The 21,327-nt window shown below is 47.6% G+C and overlaps 1 protein-coding gene across 5 annotated transcripts in view; it reads left to right on the forward strand.

Moving 5' to 3' along the window:
- Positions 1 to 21,327, forward strand: part of LOC138754069 (fibroblast growth factor receptor 1-like) — a 167,811-nt gene that overhangs the window by 4,412 nt on the left and 142,072 nt on the right. For 4 of the 5 annotated variants that reach the window (XM_069917822.1, XM_069917825.1, XM_069917824.1 and 1 more), the window contains exon 2: positions 14,637 to 14,717. The exons of the other annotated variant lie outside the window; for it this stretch is intronic. The gene's annotated coding sequence lies outside the window, so the exon portion shown is untranslated. The remainder of the gene's footprint in view (positions 1 to 14,636; positions 14,718 to 21,327) is intronic. 5 annotated transcript variants of the gene reach the window in all.

Here is a 21,327-nt window from a genome sequence, read left to right on the forward strand (position 1 = left end):
CGGCAAAATAAAATCGAGGAAAATAAAATTTAAAAATTAAAATAATTAAGAATAAAATAACAGGTACAAAAAAAATGCACGTTTAAAATTGTAAATGTTCTCTGAAGTAACACATAAACCTTGGTAAAGATGGGAGCAAATATTCAGCCAGCGGAGGGCCTTGGTTGTGCTTTGGTCGTAGCTGCTGCTTGAATAAAGTTGTGTGGAACAGCAATGGCGTCGCCCAGGACGAAGAGCTGGTTGATTCCGCTCGCCATTGGGGTGACTCCCTTAAAGTGTCTCCTTATCACTGCTTAGTAAGAGTCACCCTGGTCAGAGGGTTTATCTGTAAATTTGGGGGGGGGGGGGGTTCATTATCTCTCATGTTATTGTTCGTCTTTTTTAGAGGAACCTGCAGATGCAGCGACGGTTAAACGTTTTCTTAGAATGTGACGGAAAATATAGTAAAATGCTTTGAGGTTTATATATTCTGCAAGTGAAGTTTCTTCAGTGTAAATACAGTATTTATCTTTTGTACTGAATGGCATTGTAAGTAAGTCTCAAGCAACCGGAAAATACACTTACCCGACATGTACCAATTCGCATAGGTGTTGGGTACCAGTGATTTTGCAGTACTTGAAAGTTCCATCATTGTTTTAAGCCTCTTTAACATCATGAACTGCTTTGAAAATGGAATAGAACCACACAGGAACAGACCCCTCAACATGAAGACGATGTCCAATCAAGCTAAAATTATGACGTGTCTGTCAGCAAAATGTTTTACCTACTGTTGCTGAATCTGCTTCCACCAGTACCCCTGGCAGCCTGTTCCAGAAACCCAGCACTCTCTGCAAAGTTTTTGTCCCTAAGATCTCCTAACCCCTCAGCTTAAACGCAAATATCAAACGTGAGTCGTGTTTGACGCAGGGAAAGAAGATTCTGACTGTCCACCTGATCCATGATTTTATCCACCCCGATCAGGTCACTCTTCGGCTACCTACGCTCCAAAGAGAATGATCCAAATTCATCCTTTCTCTCCCCGCCCTCTTAACCAGGCCACATCCTGATAAACCTCTTCTATGTCCTTTCCAAGACCTAAAACAGACCCATTTTGCCAACCATCGTGGCTCCCCATTCTAGCCCAAATTGTGCCATTTTCAAGAACCTATCAAGATGCCTCTTAAATGTTGACCTTCCTGTCTCCACCACCCTTTCCGACAGCTCATTCCAGATAACAGCTAATCTTTACGGGAAAAATTTACCCCTCTCTTAAACCTGTGCTCTCCAATTCCCACCACCCAGGCCATCACTCTGCTACCGTGGGGGGTGGGAAGGTACAGGAGTCTGAAGACGAGCACTCGGCGGCACAAGAATGGCTTCTTCCCCTCCGCCATCAGATTCCTGAATGAACAATGAACCACAGACACTGCCTGACTTTGTCTTTTACTTGCACTGTTTTATTTGTTCTGTAAGGTGGTTTATATAAATGTTTGGACTGTCATGCTGCTGCAAGGAATGAATCTTGTGACCTGTTCATGACAATACTGGTTCTAATTCTTTACACACCACTGTGATGGGAAACAGACCCTGGTTATCTGCTCCATCTCTGCCTCTCCACATTTTATCCAGAGAGCACAGGAAGCAAATGCACAAAACAACAGATGGAACATCATTTACCAAATAAACAGACCCAACAAATATTGGCCCAGAGAATAGAAATAAATATTTGGGATACGAATGAAAATTTAGAATTTTTAATACGCCAGTGATAACTTGGCACTTCAGTCACCCGTCAAATCCCCGGAGCAGTGTGCCGTCAGGGGTTCCTAACCTGGAAGTGACCTTGGCCAGCAAGCTGGATGCAGGGGTCGGGGGGGGGGGGGGGGGGGGGGGTGGAGGAGGGGGGAACCTTGAAAATGCACCTACTGTGAGGCACCCAGACAGCATGCTGCAAAGGAATTGACATGGTGAGCTCTCACCTCCAGCTTAGCAGCTGATAGAATGCATGAAATATGTGGTCAATGTGGGAAACCTCGTGGGTCAGTTTGTGCAGAGCTCTCACCTCCAGCTTAGCAGCTGATAGAATGCATGAAATATGTGGTCAATGTGGGGAAACCTTGTGGGTCAGTTTGTGCACAGGGAAGCTCCCACGTGGCGGTGGGGGGGAAATGGTGCTCTAATGTTCAGATAATCTGGTTTGTAAATGTTGAATTATAAATGAAGTGGTGTTGTGGGATCTGACTTGATCCTGGTTTAATGACTCATTACAGACACTGCATCGCTGACCATGCAGCGCGCACACTGCACTGTGCACCTGTGGTGGGGTCCCAGGGAGTCCCAGCCAGATGTATCTGCGGCCTGTTCTATGCTGTAGTTTTCTGGGTCCTATGTTTGTACTCTATATCCTGACCAATGAGTGTCAACGCGCCCAGCGCCGCCTTTGCCTTTTCTCCTCAACCTGCCGAGTTCCTCCTGCTTCACCATCTGTAATAACTACTCTCTTCATCACCCTGCCTCCCTGTATCACCACTTCTGGAGAATAATATGCCTGTACCCCATGGTCTCTCTGTTCTATAATGCCCTCCTGGACCCTACCATTTACTGTGGAAGTTCTGCCCCGCTTGTCGAAGTTAAGTTTCATCTCCCATTACTTTGTTCAATTTTCTTCTAGACCAGTGGTTTTCAAACTTTTTCTTTGCACTCAGATACCACCTTGAGTAATCCCTATGCCACTGGTGCTCTGTGGTTAGTAAGGGATTGCTTAAGGTGGGATGTGAGTGGGAAGGGAAGGTTGAGAAACACTGCTTTAGACTCGATTGTTGCTGAAATATTTTGCTGGAGAAAAAATGGTCATTGGCCAATTTCCTTTGGAGTTCTGAAATGGTGCACATAACGAGTCCATTAGGGATGATTAAAACAGTGGTTTTTTCAAACTTTTTTTTACTCACACCCCACCTTAAGCAATCCCTTACTAATCACAGAGCACCGATGGCACAGGGATTATTTAAAGCAGTATGTGAGTGGAATCCTCTTCACTCTATCACACCACCAATTTTGACACCCACAGCTTTATAAATTATGCTGAGCCAATTCCGTGCTCTCCCAAATCACGAATGTATTTGACCAGCCTCAGTGAAACAATCACCCATCTCTGAGGTCCCACGGGCCTCCAATCTGAAAAATGACCCTCCACTATCACTGAGCCAGTTTCAGATCCAATTGGCCAAGTTGATTTGAATCCCATTTGATCAGACCAGCCTGCCACGAGGGACCTTGTTGAGGGCCTTGTTACAGTCCCATCATGTGATATTTCCCCATCCCCATTTATTTCCCAGCCCTTCAACCTCTCCCTCACTCTCCTGCTGGCCCTTGACATGAGGGTCTATGTTCCACAGCCAATGAATCATCCGCACATCTCTGGAAGGTGGGAGGAATCCAGAGAGAAACCAGAACGTGCAGACTCCACACAGTCGGCACCTGAAGTCAGGAGCGATCCTAGGCCACTGCGTGTTGCACTGTGGAGGCCAGGTTGTTGCCAGCTGAGATAGCAGTGGCTCCCATTGTTACGTTGCTGCAGAGGCCATTCAGCCCATATTGCTGTGTTGACCCATATAAGCCAATTTCACTATCCATTAACATGTGGAAGAGAAGGGACAGTTGTTGAGCAGGGGTTTGTACACCACTCAGTCCTTCCTCTTTCCTCTCTGGCTTAATTACTGGTTGTTTATGGCCGTTTTTCCCGTCAGTCACTCCAAACTTTCCCTGTGGGGTGAGCTCTATTCATCCGCTCTCCAAGTTGAGTTGTTCCTCCCAGCATCCGGAGCAGTCTTCTTGATGACTAAATAAAACACGGGTGTTTTCCAGCCAGTGGAGCATGTAGGAACCACCTTCGATGGCCTTTGCTCAACATAGGCAGTGTGTGCATTCTGTTACCATAATATAGTCTTCGATTGATGGAAGGCAGATATGGGGAGGAGGGGGTGGTGGGGGAGAAAAAGAGGATGGGAGCGGCATTGAAGGTTTGTGAAGAGCACCAGAGCATGAATTTTCCCTGTGCCCAGTCTGTGCACAACTTGGTCAACTTGCAGAAGCTCAGAGGTCAGGAGACCGAGGATAAAGAGGGGGGGGGGGGGTGAGGACGGTGCAGGAGAGGTGAATGCGACAGGGAGAATTGGGTGGGGGGGGAGGTTGCAGGAGAAGTGAATGTGAGGGGGGGGGTGGAGGATGCAGGAGAGATCAAAGTTTTGGGGAGAATGGGCGGGGGGGAAGACTACAGGAGGGGTGAATATGACAGAGCGAATGGGAGGGGAGCTGGCAGGAGGGGTGAATGCAACAGGGAGAACGGGGGGGGTGGGTGGGGAGACTGCAGGAGAGGTGAATGCATCTGAGAGAACGGTGGAGGGGGGAGGAGGGTGCAGGAGAGGTGAATGCAAGCAGCCAGTTCTTTTGGCAATACCACATACCCTAGAATTAGACTTGCTTTTCATTTCATTAAACCAGGCTCCAGGTGTGCAGTGATGGAGATTTATGCTGTGATCCAGCTTTAATGTAGAGGGAGAAGATTACTGTCAAAATATGTCCTCTGGCAAAATCTGTTTTACGCCACTCACAAATGCCAGCACAAAAGAAGCTCCACTAATTTTACAAAAGGAAATGGAAATAAGTTCTCTTTGCTGCAATTCCTCTGCACTGTCCCTGTTACCAGGACTGATGAGTGGTCACAGGTCACGACTCCCCAGCCCTCTGGAGTTTGCAGCCCATTCGCTTCACCAGCGCGCAGGGAGATGTGGGGACGGGGTTGATGAACAAGAATTGGGGAGCTTGCTGGATTAGCCGAGTCCTGTTCTACCTAAAACCAGGCCTCGATGCGGGCGAGGGAGAAGACACTGGCTGTCTTTGGCTACTTGTCCTGAAGTGGTGTTAAACTGCTGACGCTGGGTTGGGGGGTGGGGGGTCGAGTGCAATACACAGACTCAGCAGAACATGCAGCATCCATAGGAGGTAAAGGGTCACCAATGTTTTGGGCCTGAGCCCTTCATCAAGGTATGAGCAAAAAGCAGGCCTGATTAAAATGGTGAGGGGGTGGGGGGAGGAGCTGAGAGGAGGGAGGAAGGAAGGCGGCAGGGGGAGGAGCACAAGTAAGAGGTCATGGGTAGATGTAGGTGGGAGGGGTGAAAGAGAGAAAAAGCTGAGAAGCGATAGAGAGATGGGGTTGCTCTCTGAATGGAGAAGGAAGGGGGAATGGGGAAAGAAGAGAGATGGGGAAAGAGATTGTCAGAGGAAGGGACTTAACGAAAACTGGAGAAGTCCGTCTGCACCGGCCATGAGGTTACCGGGGCACGGAAGCTGGCAGGATCCACAGCCATTCTCTCTGAGAATGGATTCATCGCCCCTGTTTGTGAGCATTACGGGGCAATCACTTCAGTGTACATTTGAAAATAAGCTGAACCTTGAATCATGGAGGTTGTAATCAAGGTTTCCCGGTGATGCTCACTCGAAGGTGCCATGGTTTCTGACTGAAGTTCAAGTTTATTATCAACTGACTAAATATCCAACCTGACCAAACAACGATCCTCTGGGCACGGTGCACATAATAATAATACAGCACATAATAATCACACGTGTACATAATGATTTAAAATAAATATAGAAATATTTTGGGATGATTGACTCAGTTACAGGGTAATGCTCATCTCTCGTGTACTCTGGGAAGAAGCCATATGTCAGCCTGGGAGTTCTGATTTTGATGTTCCTGTACCACCTCCTTGATGGTAATGGGTCCAAGACACTGTGTTGGACGGAAAGGGTCTTCTTTCCTTCTTGAAGATTTGTTTAAGCAATGCTCCCGGTGAATGCGGTCAATAGAAAAAAGGGAGAGCCCAGTGATCATCTCGGCCGTTTTGATGATCCTCTGGTTTGACTTCTGGTCTGATGCTTTGCAGCGACCCGTCCCTCACAATGATGCAGCCAGATAGGACGCTCCCAATTGCACTCCTGTAAAAGGTTTCTTGTGTTTCAGCTGTCTGAGGCTACTTCAGCTCCAGCCGCACGGTTTAGCCAGCACTCATGCCCTGGGTCTCTACTCTGCTTTGGCGTCACACTCGCCAACGGCATCTGGACCTTCATTGACAATGTGCAAACACACTGTGTAAGTAGACTGATCAAAGAGAAATTAACAAGCTCGTTTAAACTTTCTGTGTGACAACCAGAAAGGAATCAAAGCCATGCAAAGCATAGGCTGACGATTGGCTCCAGTCCAGTGAGTCGCCTTTTCCTCTCCTTGTCCCATGTTGTGGGACCAAGCCCAGAGTGCACACCGTTTCAAGCTGATGGTACAAGACAGAGGGGGCTCCCTCTTTAACGATTATGGACTAGATCAGTGATTCTCAACCTTTTTCTTTCCACTCGCGTGCCACTTTCAATAATTCCTATGCCTTCGGTGCTCTGTGATTAGTAAGGGATTGCTTAAGGTGGGAAGGGAAGGTTGAGAATCACTGCTCTCGACCCAATTGAAATATTTTGCTTGAGAAAAATTGTCAGTGGCCCTTTTCCTTTGGAGTTATGAAACCAGGCACATAACGAGTCAATTAGGGTCAGTTAAAACAGTAGTTTTCAACCTTTTTCTTTCCACCCACATCCCACCTTAAGCAATCCCTTACTAAGCACAGAGCACCGATGGCACAGGGATTACTTAAAGTGGTGTGTGAGTGGAAAGAAAAAGGTTGAAAACCACTGGGCTAGATGGCTTTGTGGCTAAATTTGCAGATGATACAAAGATAGATGGTACTGAAAGGCTTCAGAGTGACTTGGATAGATTAGGAGAACGGGCAGAGGTGGCAGATGAAATTCAACCTTGGAAAGTGTCCAGTCATACACTTTAGTGGAAGAAATAGATGGGTAGAAAATTCAAAATTTAAAGGTGCAAAGGGTCTTGGGAAGGCCTTGTGCAGGTTAACCTCCAGGTTGAGTAAGGGGTGAAGAAGAAAAATGCAATGTTGGCGTTCATTTCTAGAAGAAGAGCAGATCTGACCAGGGATGTAATGCTGAGTCTCTAAAGCTCTGGTGAGACCTTACTTGAAGCACTAAGTACAGTTTCGGGAGCCTTATTTGAGAAAAGATGAGCTGGAATTGGAGAGAGTTCAGTGAAGATCTTCTGGAATTATACCAGGAATTAAAAGGTTAGCATTTGAGGAATGTTTCTCAGCTCTTTGCCTGCACTCCTTGGTGTACAGAAAGGTGGGGGGATGGGGGGGGTGGGGGAACCTCATCGAGACATTTTGAATGCTGAAAGGCCTGGACAGAGTATGTGTGGGAAGGATGTTCCACATGGCAGGGGAGTCTAGGCCAAGAGGACACAACTTCATGGTAAAAGGGCGTCAATTTAAAGCAGAGTTGTAGAAAACTTTGGAACTGTGGAATTTGTTGCACAGACAGAGATTGACAGTATTTGATAAGTCAGGGCATCAAGGGTTAGGACAGAAAGCCAGGGAGTGGGTAGATGGATCGGCTCATGATTAGAATGGTGGAGCAGACTCGATGGGCCATTGGGCCTACTTCTGATCCTATAATCTTGTGCACCCTTGAGTGTGGGACTTGAACTGACAACTTTTGGACTTGTAGGCACAGCTCCCAGCTACTGAGCCAAGAGATTTGAGAGGGTCGGAGGAGATGAGAGGGAGGGAAAAAACGCAGCGGATAGAATCTGCTGCCTCTGGTCCTCGTTGTTAATTACAGTCTGTGAGCTCATAATTCCGGCCCGTGAGTGTAGACTTCCTGAGCTGATTGCTTGGTATGCAGGCTGCGTGTTTGCACATGCTGTGAAATGTAGGCGAGTTCCTTCCTCGCGGTGTTGTGGCCCTGAAGATCCAACTGGTGCGCAGGGATTTGCCTGCAGAATGTTGGGAGGAAAGCTTCCATTGTGTCGCCTTTGTCAGGCCCAGCGTCTGAACCATATAGCAACACGTAGGAGATTGCACAGATCAGTGTCAGCTGTCCAGGGAGAAAAGGGGGTGGAAATAGTTTGTTGGAGGGGGTGCGAGCACCATTTTGTCAGAGGATTACCTTCTCTCTTTTAGTCCCACCATCTGATTATTTTGCTGGTGCAGTTTGATGGCAGCATGGTGAGTGACCTTTGCATCTGAAGGATGGGGGCTGTGTCATGTTGCTCCATATCCAATTGACTGCCCCAATCATCCAGATCTTCAGAACTTGCTTTCCCATTGCAAAGGAAATGCGTCATGAAGAACTTTCTCTCGAGTCCCAAATGCTGAATCAAGTAAAAACGGGACCCTCTTCCCCATCACTTCTCAGCTCTAGCTTCCCTGGCTGTAGCTTCAGATGAAGTGGTTGGTGGGTCTGGTCAAAGTTCAGGACCTGCATAACCCAGCTTCGCAGCACCCCCTCCAAACATCGGTGGACAAACTACAAGCAGCCCAGTGGGCTGACCAGATGCACCAGGGCCATCGGGTGCTGACGGGTCAGAGGCCCAAGGCTATGGTAGCCATTGATGTGGACAAGGATGCACGTTTTCCCAATTTCCTTTCCCTCACCTCTATGCAGTCGAAGATTCTAAACTGGTGCTAAATCCATGCCCCAGCTCTGTGCTAACTTCCTGCCTGGTGAGTTTTTAAATTATTAGATTTGTGACAGTTGCAGACTTTTTATGTCCACAGTCCATGCTTCAGAGAGCTGCCACAGAGTTCAATACATTTAGAACCTGGGATCAAATCCTACCCAGGCCAAATGCAGGGAAGGTTTTCAAACTGGAGCACGATACCACTAGAAATCTGATATTAGAACAGAGGGACATTGGAGTCCAAATCCATAGATTTCTGAAGGTTGCCGTGTAGGTTGATGAGTTTAGGCTTATGGTATGCTGGCCTTTAGTTTGGAGGGGCGGGATTGACTTCAAAAGTAAAGATGTTGCAGCTCTACAAAACTCTGGTTAGACGACGCTTAAAATATCTTATTCACTTCTGGTGGCCTCATTTCCAGGGTGGATGTGGAAGCTATGGAGAGGCTGCAGAGGAGATTGATCAGAGTGTTGCCTGGATTGGAGAATGTGTCTCATTGAGGGAAGGTTAACAGACCCAGGGCTTTTCTATTTGGAGCAAAGAAGGCTGACAGGTGAATTAATAAAGGCCTACAAGGTTCTGAGTGGATAGCCAGTGCCTATTTCCCAGAGCGGGAGTAACAAACACCAGAGGACGTCTGCACAAAGTGAAGGGAGGGAAGTTTACGGGAGACATCGGGAGGGTAGATTTTTACACATGGAGAGTGGCGGAGGCCTGGAATGCATAGCTGGCTGGGATGATGGAGGAGGCTGGCACAATGGGGACATTCAAAAGATTCTTGGAACAGCACGTAGATGTGAGCAAAAGAGAGGGTGAGATGGAGAAAAATTAGATTGTTGTGGAGTTAAACGAGAAAATCTGCAGACACTGTGATTATAGTTTACACAATATTGCTGGAGAAAGGCAGCTTAATTGGACAGCATAGCCTCTCGGGGCCTGCTACTGTGGTGTATGTGATTTATTTTAAAAAAAAATATTCATGTAGCGTTCAGGTCAGAAAGACACCGTGGGCCAGAGGGCTTGAACAGTACTGTCATGCTCCAAGTTATGGCTGTTTACGGGAGAGAGCAATGTGCTGCAATTGTTTCAGTCAGGGCTGTAAGGGGGTGGAGTTACTTTTAAACCTAGAGAGATCAGATGCCAGGAGCCCGCTGTGGTTGCTCGAGAGGGGTGGCAACCTGGCATATGGGCAGGATAGGGATGAGAAACAGTGAGAGGTAGTCAATCGGGACCTGTGCGCCAAGAAAGAGATTGGTTGGCAAGCATTTCCCGCTGCGTACAGCCTGCAGCGACTGGATGTATCTGAACCTGATGAAGCAGTGACTTAGCCTCTTCTCCCTGTTCTCTGTGAGTAAAGTGTTTCTGGTAGGAGAGGCTGCTTTATTCTTTTGGTTTTTTTTGTAGTCTCTGGATATTTTTTGTTTGCTTGTATCCCCTTGCATCTACTTGTGTGTGAACCACTGCTGAAGGAATCCATTAACCCCACCACTGTCTCCAAAGTACCAAGCCCCTCTGAATTCCAACACCAGCCTATGCATTTCCAAAGTCACTTCCCAACCCCTGGAGAAGGTCTGGGTGTAAGTGGCACAAACTCCGCTGCGATTTTTATCCTCCATGTACCTTGGCTCGTGGGTAGGAGTACTGGCAAATGCTTTAAGACACTCTGTGGTATGGAACGTGGGGGTTTTTAAATTTAATTTGGAATTTCCAGCTTCTCCAGTATAAAAGTAAAACATGAACATCTGTTGACACTGTGACTGAAGGGAAAACACAATGCTGGTGAAACCTTGATCGAGCCTGAAATGTCGGTTCTGTATTTTTAAAAGACGCTGCTTGACCTGCTGAGTTTCTCCAGCATTTTGTGTTTTTTTTTTACTTCAACCATGGTGTCTACAGATTGTCGTTTTACTTCTGCCCACATTTTATTGCTACCTTGATGAAGGGCTCAAGCCCGAAACATTGGTTATGTATCTTTATCTTAGCTGCACTGCTGAGTTTCTCCAGCGCTGTGTTTTTTATGGTAAGGTATATTTGCTTTCTCTCCGATAAGAAAGTGCCCGCTCCTTTTTAAGGGCGAATGACTGGAGTTTGTGCAGGGCTTGATGAGAGTTTGCAGATGTCGGGGTGGAGGGGGTGGGGGGAGGTGGGTGGGGGAAGGGGATTTAATTTGTTTTAAATTTGCGTTTACAAATGCAGCACTGTAACAGGCCCTTCTGGCCCACGAGGCAGTGCCACCCAAATTCACCTACGAGCCCTATACGAATGGGAGTGGAAACCTGGAGGAAACCCACCCAGGCCTGGAGAGAGAGTGTGCAGACTCCTTACTGTAGTTTCCAATCGCTCAGCCCCCCCTCTGCTGTTGGCCATACAATGTTTGACTTGGGCTGGGGGAAGCCTTGTTCCTGGGACGGATGGAGTTCCCATTCCCACAGTGAAAGCCCTCCATTTCCATTCCACACCTTGTTCCCACACCAACCGGTCTGCCCATGGCCTGGGGCTGAGACCACTGCAAATCGGAGGAGCAACACTTCATGCTTCCATCTGGGCACTCTCCAACCAGATGGCATTAACATTGATTCTCCCGTTTCCATTAGTGTTTTCCCCCCCTCCCCCCCTTACCCACGCTCTCTTCCTTTCCCTATCCCTACATCTCAGAGCTACCCCGTCCCAATTCCCAGCATTTCTCTCATTCCCTCCTAACCATGTCCACCATGTTGGCCTGTTCTCCTCCCCCTGCCCACTCACATCCCACCTTCAGCAATCCTTTACTAATCACAGAGCACTGATGGCAGGGGGATTACTTAAAGTGGGATGTGCATGGAAAGAAAAAGGTTGCTCTAGAAGATCCCTCCTCAATCTCCTATGCTCTAGAGCAGTGGTTTTCAAAACATTTTTTCTTTCCACGCACAGCCCACTGTGCTATGACTATGCCATTGGTGCTCTGTGATTAGTAAGGAATTGCTTAAGGTGGGATATGGGTGGAAAGAAAAAGGTTGAAAACCACTGTTTTAACTGTCTCTAATTGACTCGTTATGTGCACGGTTTCATAACTCCAAAGGAAATGGGCCAATGACAAATTTTCTCGCGCAAAATACTTCAGTAGCAATTGGGTCTGGAGCAGTGATTCTCAACCTTCCCTTCCCACCCACATCCCACCTTAAGCAATCCATTATAAATCACAGTGCACTGATGGCATAGGGATTACTTAAGGTGGTCTGTGTGTGGAAATAAGACCACTGTTGTAGAGAGATATGGAGTAAGTTAACCCTATCCAGTCCCTCATAGAAACATAGAAGATAGGAGCAGGAGTAGGTCACTCGACCCTTCGAGCCTGCTCTGCCATTCAGCAAGATCATGGCTGATCTTAAAGTTCAGTACCCCGTCCCCGCCTTCTCTCCGTAACCTTTAATACCCTTATACTGAAGAAATAGATCTAATTCCCTCTTAAATATATTGAATGAACCTGCCTCTACTGCCCTCTGTGGCAATGAATTCCACAGATTCACCACCCTCTGGGTCAAGAAATTCCTCCTCATCTCGGTCCTAAATGGTTTGCCTATTATCCTCAAACCATGGCCCCGGGTTCTGGATTTTCCCATCCTTGGAAACATCCCATCTGCATCCATTCTGTTCAGTCCTGCCAGAATTTTATATGTCTCTATGAGATCCCCTCTCAATCTTCTAAACTCCAGCGAGTACAATCCCAATTTGCGCAATCTTTCCTCATAAGTCATTCCTGCCATTCCAGGTATCAGCCTGGTGAATCACTGTTATTAAAGTCCTCTTGTCCCTTAAATATTTGTGTGAATCTTTACTGTAGCCTTTCTATCTTCTGACTCTCTATCCATGAACTGGGCTTGCTCAAGACAGTGCACAGTAGTGCAGGTCTCGCTAGTGTTCTGCAGGTCCATTCCGTGACATCCCAGCTCAGTGCTCTGACCAGCGAAGACAAGGGTGCCAAACTGCTTTTCACCATCCTGTTTACCTGCGTCAACAGTCTCGGGAATCCGTATTTCCACGCCGAGGGTTTGTAGAAGTAGGAGGTATCTGGGGAAGGTGTTACCCGCCAGGGTTGATGGTTCGAGTATGGGCTCTTGTCAGTGGAGTGCTAGCCACACTGTGTCCGGGCTGTGCATTCTGTCTCCTGATTGTCAGTGGAGCCAGAGGGACCACAGTGTGTGTGTTGGAGCAGAAAATCAATGCAGATTCGATTTCTGACATGTCTGCGAGCCACAGGCTTGTGCGCCCAGCTTCATTCTAGCTGTCACACAAGCAGTGTCCTTACTGAGAGCCAGCAGGTTACCATTTATATTGTCAGAGGCTCCGGTTTCCTCCCACCATTCGAAATGTACTAGGGGTGCAGGTTAATTGGGTGTAAATTGGGCAGCACAGACTCGTGGGGTGAAATGGTCTGTTACTGTGCTGTGTCTAAGTTACAAAAAAGATATATTTACCACACAATGAGAAGGATTCTTTTGCGAGCAGACTAGCAGGTTATCTCTAACATTCATACAGCCATGTAAAGAGCACAAGTTACAGAGTATACGATTATAATCAATGAAAAGGACCAAGCAAGGACAGTGTAAAAACACTGTTGTGGGGATCATTCAGGAGCATGATGGCTGCAGGGAAGAAATTCTCTTTAAGCCTGTCTTTCACATTCTTGAGCCTTCTCTCTGCGGGAGGAGGGCGAAGAAAGCGTGCCTGGGTGTGACGGAGCTGTTAGTGTTTTGGCAGCCTTCCGTAGGCAGAGGGAGATGAACTTGGAGTCTGTGGAGGGGGAGGGAGGTTTGCATGATGTTCTGAGCTGTAAAAGCGCCAACTTCTATTGGCTTCTCCCGGCCCCCTCACTATGGTGTATCCAACGAGCCTGCTATCGATGGCGCCCCTGCAGAAGTTGTTGAGGAACATCCCAAACTTCCTTGCGCTTCTAAGGAAGTTAAGGCACCTACCTGCCAGTGTTAATGTGCTTGTCCCAGGTCAGGTCACTGGATATGTTTATTACTAAGAACTTGAAGCAATCTACTCTTACACTTCACCGCCATTGACATGGACTTCCCCCTCCCTTGAAGTCAATGATCTCCTTATTGATGCTGAGACATTGTTGTTATCATGCTATTGGACTTCCAGTCATCTTGTATTCTCAGTTGAGGATTGAGATGAAGAGATCTCCCTGCATAGAGAACTGGAGATCTTTGCCCTACTAACTGGGACTGCTCCAGTGTTGACTATATTCAAGGTGAACAGATTTTTCAGAGGTGGGGAATGGCTGGAAATGTGGACTTGAGGTGCATCATTTGGCTGTCACATCTGGCAGGCCAAATGACGTCCTCCAACAGACGTACAGCATGGTCACAGGCCCTTAGACCCACAAGTCCTTGCTGTCCAAATACCCCAATTAAACTACAACCCCCCTCCCATAGGTTTTGGAGGGTGCGAAGAAATCGGAGCGCCCGGAGGAAACACGTGCTGACATGAGGAGAATGGCCTTACTGACAGTGCCGGATTCTAATCCCGATCGCTGATGCTGTAAGAGTGTTCCACTACGTGAACCGTGCTGCTCTTCCTGCCGGCCAGTCAGAATTTCTACTTATCAGTAGTACAAAAGAAAAACTGTACTTAAGAAATGTCAACAAAAGGGAGAAATACAAGCAAAAAAAGGGTGCACACAAACTAAGGATGATGCAGTCAGCCTAGCGGTTGGTGCAACACCTTTACAGCGCCAGCGATTGGGACCAGGCTGGGGTTCGAATCCCGTACTGTCTGTAAGGAGTTTGTACATTCTCCCCGTATCTGTATGGGTTTTCCTCAGGGGCTCCACCGACCATTCAAAACGTACTGGGGGTGTAGGTTAATGGGGTGTAAATTGGGTGCCATGGGCTCATGGTCTGAAAGAGTCTGTTACAGTGCTGTGTGTCCAAATTTAAAAAATTTAAAACTGTGCAATACAGAAAATAAATACTCAATAATAAATAAGCTGCAAAGTATGAGTCCTTAAATACACCTCTGAGTTTGTGTTGGGGTGGAGGGAAAGCAACTGTTTCTATCCTGGGATGAGAAAGATTTCCCTCATTCACATTACAGGTCAGAAAGATTTGTCCCAGGACCGAATAAGGAGTGCGGGAATAAACTAGGCTGCGTGTTGGATCAGCTCTGCCACATTAGGTAAGCTCCATCATGTCCTCTGTAGGGCAGCCCCCTTGGAGTAAAGTTAACAAACTGCGGTGTTTCTCCCTCTCTCGGACCTGTCCGCATTCTCGCAGGTGACAATCGTCAGCCAGCCTGCCCTCGCGGGCTGCAGCGGAATTCCGGGAATGGTCCTCTGCAGCTGGGAGGCTCCCAAATGTCAGTCTTGCCGCTCTTCCCAGCACGTGGCTGATGGGTACACAGCAGGTTGACTTAAAATCCTTAGCTTCCCGGTTCATGGGATGTTTGTGGATCACCACTAGAGATTTTGACACTGGTTACACAGTATTTAATTTTTCACGATGTCTATCGATGAGAATGACGTTAAATTGTAATGAATTCACCTGCTTGTCAGAGCTTCAGTGTGAAACCTAGGCTGTATAATTCACTGCCTTTTTTAACTAGAGAATGTTCTCTCTACCACGATCTCTGGCTCCTAAATTGGTCACTATATTCTCCTACAATGTAGGAGGCCAGGAAACAAATGCAAGGTTAACAGAGCTTGGGTTTTCCCCTTTGGAGTGGCGAAAGGTGAGATTAAATGTACCTGTAGTTGGGTATAACAAAAAAAAAATTTTTCGGAAGCCCAGTTTACATGTAGCAATATACAGTACTTACAAGATTGAGGGGCTTAGATTGGGTGGACACTAACACTTTTTTTCCCCGGGGCAACGAGGGCAAATACCCGAAAACATCTATTTAAGGTGAGCAAAGTAATGTTGAGGGGAGATGTCAGATAAACTCAGGGTGGTGGGTGCCTGAAATGCATTGCCGATGGTGGTGGTGGAGGCTGGTACAATAGGGACGTTCAGAAGGCTCTTGGACGGGCACACAGATGTAAGAGGGTTATGGGGATTGGGTGGGGGGGGGAAAGAAAACTGGATTGTTGAGGAGTAGGTTTACATGGGTCAGCACAACTTCATGGACTGAAGGGCCTGTACTCTGTTCGAATGTTGTAATCCCAAGAAAGCAACTCGTGAGCACTTTTCCAAGAGTAATTAGAAATGTGCGTTTGCAAAGCCCACAACCTTAACTGAGAAATGGAAAAACACATTTTTCCTATAGCTTCCCCCCACCTTTGTATTTCCAAGAACTCCCCCAACCCCCCCCCCATCAGATTCTAGAAGTCACCTACACTTGGGGCAATTAACCCATCAACCCAAATGCCTTTGTGGTGGGGGAGGCGACCCAGAGTACCTGCAGTGACAGAGAGAACATGCAAGCTCCACAGATACCGTACCCGAGGTCAGGATTGATCCCAGGTTGCTTGGAATGTGAGGTTCGCCACTTAGCTCCCAAAGCAGTCACTCTACCACAAACAATCAAATAGCCTGGAGTGTCTGAATTTTCATTCAACTAAAGTTGCGGTCCTGTGAATGTTTTGGTTGGTCAGGCAGGTGTTAAGATGTTTTAATGCCCAAGGCCTCAGATTGTGACTAGTGTGGAGCATTGATTACTAGGGAGTGTCTGCAGACAATGTGATTGTAGTAAAGGTCCTGCGGCATCCATAGGATACCCTTGAGGAAGGGCTCTGGCCCAAAACATTGCCTATAGAGCTTTACCTCCTATGGATGCTGTGAGCCCCGCTGAGTTCCTCCAGTCCCTTTGAGTACCAGAGCCTTTGGCTGTTGCCTGCTCTTGCCTCTGGAGCAGAAGGTTGTAGGCTCGATCGTGCTACTGTGTGCTAGGAACCCACTAACAGCTGCCCCTCGAATGAGTGATTCACCTCAGAGTTTGGAAAAGCACGAGAACAGCTGATGCTGCAGACACTGGGGTAACTGGGGGGGGGAGGGAGGGTGCGGACCGCACTGGGTGACACCATCAGAGGGGGTGACACCAAAACAACTGACTATATTAAAAAAAATTAAATTTTGTGCTGTGTTTTAGCAGAAATTTATTATTTTGTTTAATAAAATGTCCCTGTCATTAGTTATAACAACAAAACCATTTTGTAAACCCAGCATTCATCTATCAATAGACCTACAAGGCTAAAACTCTGCGCTCATTTACTGTCTGAATGTTCTACTGCGCTCTGTCAGAGCTGTCATTATTACCGAGTGGCAATGAGGATTTCAATCACGTGGTTTTGTCTGCACGCGCGACAAACACGTGCTGTTGTTTTTTTTTGTTGCTGCTGGGTTTTTTATTGCCGCTGCTTTTGTCAGTTTTTTCTGTTGCTTTAGCTACAATAGTGTGGTCATTAGTATTTCTAAATAGATTTAGGTTGTGCCTTGCGAAGAGTCTTGGAAATTTCTTCAGGTGTATTATGGAGAGCATTCTGTCTGAATGTATCATTGTCTGGTATGGAAGGGCCAATGCACAGGACAGGAAAAAAACCTCAAAAGTATTTAACTCGGCCACTGACATTACAGCCACCAATCTTCACTCCATTGACTATTGTAATTTAAAGGTATAATTTAAATTTTGCTAGTTGCTTATCTCACAACTCTTGCCATTACATTCAGTGATGTATGGGAATTACAATGTACAGTAACATTAGTACAAAAAAAATTACTAAAGATTTTGTGTGGTCTGGTATGGGGGGGGGGGGCGGGGGGGGCGTGTGACACATGAGTTACCGCACTGGGTGACACCAACCTTGGTGATGCCACTGGAGAGAAATGTTCAAGCAACCTTTCCGGTCAGGACCCTCTATTGAGACCCAAGAGTTTACCATTCTGGTCAGGTGGTCCTAAGATGTGATACCAGCAGAGGAAATCCATCACGGATGCTGTTCTGGTCCCATCTCCAGCACTTGGCCTGTGATGATGGTTCAAGTGCTTAGCCTGGCCCTTCTTAAATGCTCTCAGCGACTCCATTTCCACCACCCTCTTTGGCAGAAGAGAGCAGAGGGATTCCCTATCACGGAGTAAGTATTGGAATTTATTTTCATGTACGTGTCACAAATTTCTCGTTTTGCAGCAGTATCTCACTGCCAATATTGCTATAAATTACATTTCAAAAATAAGCAATAGTAAAAGTGAAGTCATGTCTGGGTTCATTGTCCGTTCAGGAATCTGATGGCGGAGGGGAAGAGCTGTCCTTGTGCGGCCGGGGTATTCACCTTCAGGCTCCTGTACCTCCTTACCGATGGTAGTAGAGTGCAGAGGGCCTGGCCTGGGTTATGGAGGGGGGGGGGTCCTTGAGGATAGAGGCTGCCTTCTTAAGGCACCACCTCTTGTGGACGACCTCAATGGAATGAAGATTGGTGGCTGTAATGTCAGTGGCCGAGTTAAATACTTTGAGGTTTTTTTCCTGTCCTGTACATTGGCCCTTCCATACCAGACAATGATACATTCAGACAGAATGCTCTCCATAATACACCTGAAGAAATTTCCAAGACTCTTCGCAAGGTACAGCCCCTGGTGAGCCTTCTTTGAGAATGCATCAACATGGAGGCCCCAGGATTGATCCATAGAGAAGTTGACCCCCAGGAATTTGAAGTTCTTGAACCTCACCACTGCTGACTGATTTATTTATTTTCTTTCTTTCCCCACCCCCCCAGGATGATGACTGGTACATGTTCTCCTGATTTCCACAATCAATTCCTTGGTTTTGCTCACATTGAGTGCAAGGTTGTTGGTGTTCCACCACTCAACCAGCTGACCCATCTCACTCCTGTACGCTTCCACCATTGCCGTTTGTGATTCTGCCGACAACCGTGGTGTCGTCGGCAAGACTGCAGGAAAACCTTTCCCAGATCAAAGATGAATAAAAAAGAGCACATGGGGCCAGGGAGACTAAACTGAGCGGGGATCTGAGAGGCGAGTACCTGGAACACCTTGTGGAGTAAAGAGGGTCACTGACATTTTTTGGGGAGTGCCCAGGTCAGGTCAGGGTATGGGCCAACTGTTGGAAAATAGGATTAGCTTAGGTGGGTTTCTGAGGGTCAACATGGTCACGCTGGGTTGAATGGCCTGTTTCCCTGCTCTACGACGTTGTGACGTATCCTCTGAACCACAACAGCAAAGCCTAATCTGTGATGGGCTGAAGGGTCTCCTCTCTCCCTCTCTCTCCTCGGCAATGTCCTGCAGTTCCACCACAGATCGGAGCACAGAGGATTCAGCCCACTCTGAACCGTGGGTGAACTGCATCTGGCTGCTCGATATGTTTCTTGAAAGGATGAAGTTTGTCTCCTTGGAGACTGCAAAACGCAGCATCGTTGGTGGAGACTGAACTCTGCCGTTCGAAGTCGTTTCACTGCTGATGTTACTGCACTGCTTGGTGACCTCAACGCATTCTAAAATCTGAAACACTTCTGGCCCCAGAAGATGTAGGAGCAGAAATAGGCCATTCAGCCCATCAAGTCTGCTCCACATTCAATCATGAGCTTTTCCCAGGATTTATTGTCGTGAGCGTCATGACATTCGGTGTTTTATGGCAGCATCATAGAGCAATCGTTCATGTTATAACCATCTTCCAACATCACTGTAAAATAATATCTATAATTGTGCTTGAAAAGTAAGGCAATGTCCTCAATTCTTTGATCATTCAGGATGGCGGAGGGGAAGAAGCCGTCCTTGTGCCGCTGAGTGCTCATCTTCAGGTTCCTATAACTTTCCCCTGATGGTAGTTGAGTGAAGAGGGCATGGCCTGGGTGGTGGGGGGGGGGGGGGTCTTTGAGGATAGAGGCTGCTTTTTTAAGACACCGCCTCATGTAGATGTCCTCGATAGAGTGAGGTCTGGTGCCTGTGATGTCGCAGACCGAGTTAACAACCCTCTAGAGCACACATGTCAACTCTGGCCCATGGGCCAAATTTGGCCCGCGATCTAATTATATTTGGCCCGCAAGATCATTTCAAAAATGTATTAGAGGTGGCCCACCCTGCAGCGAGAGCCGATGCTGTTTTTTTGGTAATGTCACCCCCACCATCCTCCCCCTTCATTGCACATCCTTCCCCATTGTAACACGAGAAATTGTAACATGAGAAGTCTGTCGATGTCATCAGCCGGCAAGCCGGTTGGAAGGCTCCCCGCACAACCAGTCACTTCTCCAACCTGTCGAGCGGTGCGGCGGATATGGCGAGCGCCTGTGATTTCCTGTCGCCGCGACGGGCATGGCAGGCTGCACACGGCCCCCGGGCAGCGCGAGCCCTGCGCGACTGGCACCGGACGCCCTTCCACAGCGCAAGCGCACTTCTCCTTTCGCCACGGCCTTCAGCGCTTGCACCCGCACGGACCCCAGGGACGGCTGGTTCGGCCCTGCACGTGAAGAGAGATGGTGGCTGTCTGCAAAGGCTGATCGGCAGCACCCCTGGGCCTGAGTGGGTGGGTAACCAGGGGTGGGCAGAGGGTGTAGGTGAGGAGTAATGGGGGCAGGGGAAGTTATGGTGGTGCAAGGGGCAGTTAGAGGGAGGGATGAGTAGGAGGGGTGGATAGGGAAGAGGTAAAAGGGGAGGGGCAGGGCGAGTAGGGGAGGGGTGATTAGAGGGTGAGAGACGGGAAGAGGGGAGAAACAGGTTGAGGGGAGAGACAGTAGAGGGGCGTGTATAGGATGGGGTGGGTAGAGGCAGAGTGAGGGGTGAGTAGAGGTTGGGTAAAGGACTAGTCAGGTAGAGGGATGGTGGGTCGAATAGAGGCCTAGAGCCTGAGGAGCGAGCAGGAAATGGTGAGTCCTGATGCAGGCCAAAATGGACACAGCTTGTGAATGCTGACTACATCTCCACAGGGACCAAATATGTTTCCCTCAGGTCAAGCAAAGGTGAACTTGAGCTACCTACTCCTGACCTGTAACATTATCCTCCTAAAGTTTAACATTACATATGTTGAAAGAAGAGAAAACATGCAGATGTTGTTGAAAAATTTCCATAAATATTTAGTTCGGCCCTCGACTTAGTCCAAGTTTTTAATTTTGGCCCTCCGTGAATTTGAGTTTGACACCCCTGCTCTAGAGTTTATTCTTGTCTGAGAGTTGGGGCCTCCATACCAGCATTGATATACCACCCAGAATGCTCTCCACGATCACCTGTAGAAGTTTACGAGAGCCTCTTCGGTGATGTACCGAATCTCCTCAGACACTTTATAAAGTATAGCTGCTGGCGAGCCGTCTTTGTGATTGCATCAACCTGGAGGCTCCAGGGCAGATCCTCTGAGGCGTTGACACCCAGGAATTTGAAGTTCTTGACCCTCTCCACTACTGAGCTCTTGATGAGGACTGGGTTATGTTCCCATGGACTTCCTCCTGAAGTCCATAATCATTTATTTGGTTTTGCTGACGTTGTGTTTAAGGTTGTTGTCGTTGAACCATTCAACGAGATGAACTCTCTACTTCCTTGAACTCTCTACTTCCTCATTGCTGTTTGTAATTCTGCTGACAACTGTGATGTCATTGACAAACTTGTAGATAGCTTTGTGATTATGCCTGGCCACACAGTTATGTGTTTTTAATGAGCCCCATTGCCGGCCCCCGCCCCCATAACCTTTGATGACCTGGCTCATCAAGAACCTTTCAATCTCTGCTTTAAGCACACAGCCACTTGTGACAACACATTCCACAGATTTACTGCCCTCTAGCTCAAGAAATTCCTCAACATCTCTGTTCCAAGGAGATGCCCTTCAATCCTGAAGTTGAGCCCTCTCATCCTAGATT

This window comes from Narcine bancroftii, chromosome 2 (assembly GCF_036971445.1).
Source record: "Narcine bancroftii isolate sNarBan1 chromosome 2, sNarBan1.hap1, whole genome shotgun sequence".
Taxonomy (NCBI): domain Eukaryota; kingdom Metazoa; phylum Chordata; class Chondrichthyes; order Torpediniformes; family Narcinidae; genus Narcine; species Narcine bancroftii.